Source organism: Babylonia areolata, chromosome 34 (assembly GCF_041734735.1).
Source record: "Babylonia areolata isolate BAREFJ2019XMU chromosome 34, ASM4173473v1, whole genome shotgun sequence".
NCBI classification, from domain to species: Eukaryota; Metazoa; Mollusca; class Gastropoda; order Neogastropoda; family Buccinidae; genus Babylonia; species Babylonia areolata.
Window position 1 is genome coordinate 23,068,704 of NC_134909.1, and position 5,900 is coordinate 23,074,603.

The window sequence follows — 5,900 nt, forward strand, 5'->3', positions numbered from 1 at the left end:
AGAACGTACTTCCATGCTTTTCATCCGGCCTGGGCCGTAAGCTCCCCAGTGTTAAATGAGTTAAATAAAATTTTAAGAAAAACATTTAAAAAGCATCAAAATGGCAGGGAAGCCTCCGATGGCTATAAGCTCTCCAGGTTTGAATGAATGGTTAAAAAAACAAACAAACAAACAAAAGAAGAAATCCCAGGAGACAAGGACCTCCCAGTTCCAGACGCTGCCCGAGACCGCCGCCCTGTCCTCAGAAGACGTGGTGTGGGAGGGAGGGGCCAGGTCCCTGTTGGAATGCGGGGTGGTCTGTGTGAGGGAGGGGGGCTGCACGACCTTCACCTTCACCCCCTGGGGAGACACGGGGACAGGGGGAGGCCGCTGTTTGACCCACAAGAGGTTGCAGACAGCGCCAGCACAGGGGGAGCAACTGCTGCTGCCGATTGGGGCACGGTCCTTCTCTCTCGTCGGGAAAGGTACGTCACTCGTTTATCATAACCCTTTGCCCAATGTTTTTCAATAATCCCCCGCCCCCTAAAAAAAACAAAAACAACAACAACAACCAAACAAACAAAAACAACAACAACAACAACAAAAAACAAAAAAACCCAAACAAACAAAAAAACAAAACAAAAACAAAAACAAACAAACAAACAAACAAACAAACAAAAAACCGAAGAAGAAGAAAAAAGAAAAACACAAAAAAGCGAGTACACACACACACACACGCACACGCGCGCGCGCGCACACACACACGTAGCGCACGTAAAATAACCCACGGCAACAAAAGGGTTGTCCCTGACAAAATTCTGTATAAAATTCACTTCGATAGGAATACATAAAAACTGCAGGCAGGAAAAAAATTGTGTGTGTGTGTGTGTGTGTGTGTGTGTGTGTGTGTGTGTTCAATTTCAATAAATATCTATCCACATTCAGTGATATTAGAGATAAAAAATTATAAGAAGAAAATGGTGGTGATGGAAGGTGGGGAGGGGGGGGGGGGGGCATAAAAACAAGCACAACATTTACAACAACCTGGCTAAAATAATAACTTCCCAAGTCTAAAACATAAGCGTAAATATCTATCTAACTATTAAATGTGTGTGTGTGTGTGTGTGTGTGTGTCCCCAGACCCGTGGCTCCAGAAGCAATGCCAGAACAGCAGTGACTGCCCAGACCTCAGGACTGACTGTTTCTCTGGACACTGCCTCTGTGCTGGGGGCCTCTTCTTTGACCCCGCCACTGACACCTGTGTGAAGAGTGAGTTGATCCACTGACACCTGTGTGAACAGTGAGTTGATCCACTGACACCTGTGTGAACAGTGAGTTGATCCATGACACCTGTGTACACAGTGAGTTGATCCACTGACACCTGTGTACACAGTGAGTTGATCCACTGACACCTGTGTACACAGTGAGTTGATCCACTGACACCTGTGTGAACAGTGAGTTGATCCACTGACACCTGTGTACACAGTGAGTTGATCCCCTGAGACCGGTGTACACAGTGAGTTGATCCACTGACACCTGTTTACACAGTGAGTTGATCCACTGACACCTGTGTGAACAGTGAGTTGATCCACTGACACCTGTGTACACAGTGAGTTGATCCCTGACACCTGTGTGAACAGTGAGTTGATCCATGACACCTGTGTACACAGTGAGTTGATCCACTGACACCTGTGTGAACAGTGAGTTGATCCCTGACACCTGTGTACACACTGAGTTGATCCACTGACACCTGTGTACAGAGTGAGTTGATCCACTGACACCTGTGTACACAGTGAGTTGATCCACTGACACCTGTGTACACGGTGAGTTGATCCACTGGCACCTGTGTACACGGTGAGTTGATCCATTGACACCTGTGTGAACAGTGAGTTGATCCACTGACACCTGTGTGAACAGTGAGTTGATCCACTGACACCTGTGTGAACAGTGAGTTGATCCACTGACACCTGTGTGAACAGTGAGTTGATCCACTGACACCTGTGTACACAGTGAGTTGATCCACTGACACTTGTGTACACGGTGAGTTGATCCCTGACACCTGTGTGAACAGTGAGGTGATTCACTGACACCTGTGTACACAGTGAGTTGATCCACTGACACCTGTGTGAACAGTGGGTTGATCCCTGACACCTGTGTACACAGTGAGTTGGTCCACTGACACCTGTGTACACAGTGAGTTGATCCACTGACACCTGTGTACACAGTGAGTTGATCCATGACACCTGTGTACACATTGAGTTGATCCACTGACACCTGTGTACACAGTGAGTTGATCCACTGACACCTGTGTACACAGTGAGTTGATCCCTGACACCTGTGTACACAGTGAGTTGATCCACTGACACCTGTGTACACAGTGAGTTGATCCCTGACACATGTGTACACAGTGAGTTGATCCATGACACCTGTGTGAACAGTGAGTTGATCCACTGACACCTGTGTACACAGTGAGTTGATCCATGACACCTGTGTGAACAGTGAGTTGATCCATGACACCTGTGTACACAGTGAGTTGATCCACTGACACCTGTGTACACAGTGAGTTGATCCACTGACACCTGTGTGAACAGTGAGTTGATCCACTGACACCTGTGTGAACAGTGAGTTGATCCACTGACACCTGTGTACACAGTGAGTTGATCCACTGACACCTGTGTACACAGTGAGTTGATCCACTGACACCTGTGTGAACAGTGAGTTGATCCACTGACACCTGTGTACACAGTGAGTTGATCCACTGACACCTGTGTGAACAGTGAGTTGATCCACTGACACCTATGTGAACAGTGAGTTGATCCACTGACACCTGTGTACACAGTGAGTTGATCCACTGACACCTGTGTACACGGTGAGTTGATCTATTGACACCTGTGTGAACAGTGAGTTGATCCATGACACCTGTGTACACAGTGAGTTGATCCACTGACACCTGTGTACACAGTGAGGTGATCCACTGACACCTGTGTACACAGTGAGTTGATCTATTGACACCTGTGTGAACAGTGAGTTGATCCACTGACACCTGTGTGAACAGTGCGTTGATCCACTGACACCTGTGTACACAGTGAGTTGATCCACTGACACCTGTGTACACGGTGAGTTGATCTATTGACACCTGTGTGAACAGTGAGTTGATCCACTGACACCTGTATGAACAGTGAGTTGATCTATTGACACCTGTGTACACAGTGAGTTGATCCCTGACACCTGTGTACACAGTGAGTTGATCCACTGACACCTGTGTACACAGTGAGTTGATCCCTGACACCTGTGTGAACAGTGAGTTGATCCACTGACACCTGTGTGAACAGTGAGTTGATCCCTGACACCTGTGTACACAGTGAGTTGATCCACTGACACCTGTGTGAACAGTGAGTTGATCCACTGCCACCTGTGTGAACAGTGAGTTGATCCACTGACACCTGTGTACAGAGTGAGTTGATCCCTGACACCTGTGTACACAGTGAGTTGATCCACTGACACCTGTGTACACAGTGAGTTGATCCACTGACACTTGTGTACACAGTGAGTTGATCCACTGACACCTGTGTGAACAGTGAGTTGATCCACTGACACCTGTGTACACAGTGAGTTGATCCACTGACACCTGTGTGAACAGTGAGTTGATCCCTGACACCTGTGTACACAGTGAGTTGATCCCTGACACCTGTGTGAACAGTGAGTTGATCCACTGACACCTGTGTACACAGTGAGTTGATCCACTGACACATGTGTGAACAGTGAGTTGATCCACTGACACTTGTGTACACAGTGAGTTGATCCACTGACACTTGTGTACACAGTGAGTTGATCCACTGACACCTGTGTACACGGTGAGTTGATCCACTGACACCTGTGTACACAGTGAGTTGATGCAATGACATATAGAAATACTAATACAGAGAGAGAAACAGATTACTGCTCAAGTGCGCTTTCTCGTGTAATGAATGTGTATCACTGTATGGATATTTTTTGAAAGACTAAAAATAAGCGAAAACAAATAAAAAGAAAACACACACACACAGTCATATACATCCACCCACATAAACACACAGTAAAGCACACACACACACACACACACACACACACACACACACACACACACACACACACACAAACCACCACCACCACCACCAACAACAAACAAACATATCCCCCCCCCCCCCCCATCTGCCCCAGAGTGCACAGCAGGCCTGGGTGACGCATACCTGGAGTTCCCAGGAATGGACCTCAACGGCCACGACAGATATCACCGCCTGGTGGACGCGGACCCCCAGAAGACCTGCCAGCCTGTGTGCAGCAGCGACCCCTTTTGTGTCCTCTTCGCCTACACCACCAACACCAACAGGTGCTACTTCAAACACGTCACCCCTCAAGACTTCCCCACGGACTGGATTCAGCTGCCTGAGGCCACTTCGTATCAGAGAACGTGTGCGTGAAACAACAACAACAACAACAAAATAAACAACATTTGTATTTTGTAAAGAAAATGGTATCCTATTTTCCTATATCCATTTGTTTTACAGGGCAACATATTTATATCGGGAATTGGAATTTGTTATATTGATATACTACTTTCCTAGATCCATTTTTTTACAGGGCAACTTTTATATCGGATGATTGGGAATTGTTTCTTTTGAAAAATGGTTTCACGTGTTTCACGTGCATTTTTGTAATCATACCATGAGTTATGAATGTGATGTGCTGCTGTGAAGTGTAGATTTGTTGCCAGATGGTGTCACAGCTTCTGTCCAGGTTAGGACATATTTTTGCCTGTAAAGGTATGTTGAAAATTATTGCACTCAGTTTGAAATGACTTTGACTACGTTTTGTTATGGGATATTGACCATTGTATATAAAAGCAGGACATTTGAATAGATAATTTAAGTAGCGTTTGAATGAGATATATTGATATGTTGTGGTTGATTTGATGTTGTAAAGCTTGTATGAGTAATCAGTACTTGGTGCTTTGATGATATACAGTTAAGTTGATAATAGTAGTTACTTAAATTTGTCTTAAGTTTTGTTGGACTATTCAATGGCTAAGAAATGGTAATTTTTTTGAAACATTGAATTATGTAGTAGCTAAGCAGCTACATTTTGGTATTTCCTGATGGGATGAATGGGAATCATTTTAAGGTAATTGTATTTTGCATTACTTAGGGTGGTGAATGGACATCGTTTTCCAAGCGAATAATTTTTTATATTAGCTTCAGTGATAATTGGAATTTATGTCAATAGTATTGGATGAAGATTTCCTCTTTAGTGTTTATGTAAAGGTATGGTGTCTATGTTGTCTTGTTTGTCCACTTAGGTTTCTAGGAATAACATTCAAAACATGGTCTGTAGTGGGACTGGAAATGAGGGGGGTTTGCATCCAGAAAGTCAAGGAACTGACACATACTAAAAATGTGCGGGCATCTAGTGGCTGGGGACAGGCCACGGGTTTTGGTTTTGTGCCGAGGTGCCAGGGACTGGGCACATGACTTCATAGAACTGGATGGTGGGACCATCGGGACGAACTATCGGCACAGAAGATGAACGTGATGGTGGGACCATCGGGACGTGCTGAGTGAGGAGCCAGGAGCTGGCAAGACTGCTGAAGAACATTCAAGGCGGTGAAGTTAAAATTGTTTCCACCCATAAAAAATTATATTCCAGTCCAGGCCATGCTTAGAAATTTTTGATATCTTTCTTAATAATAAATAAAAGGGTGTGGTTAATAAGTGTTTTCGTGTTTTGGGGAGAACACGTTCTGATTGGAGTGACAAGTGAACAGATAGCAGGCATACACTTACAAGCAAGCACACTCATTCTTGTGTAGTTATTTCTGTCTATCTGGCACTTTCTTTACATATTTGTATTTCTTTTTTATCACATCAGATTTCTCTGTGTGAAAT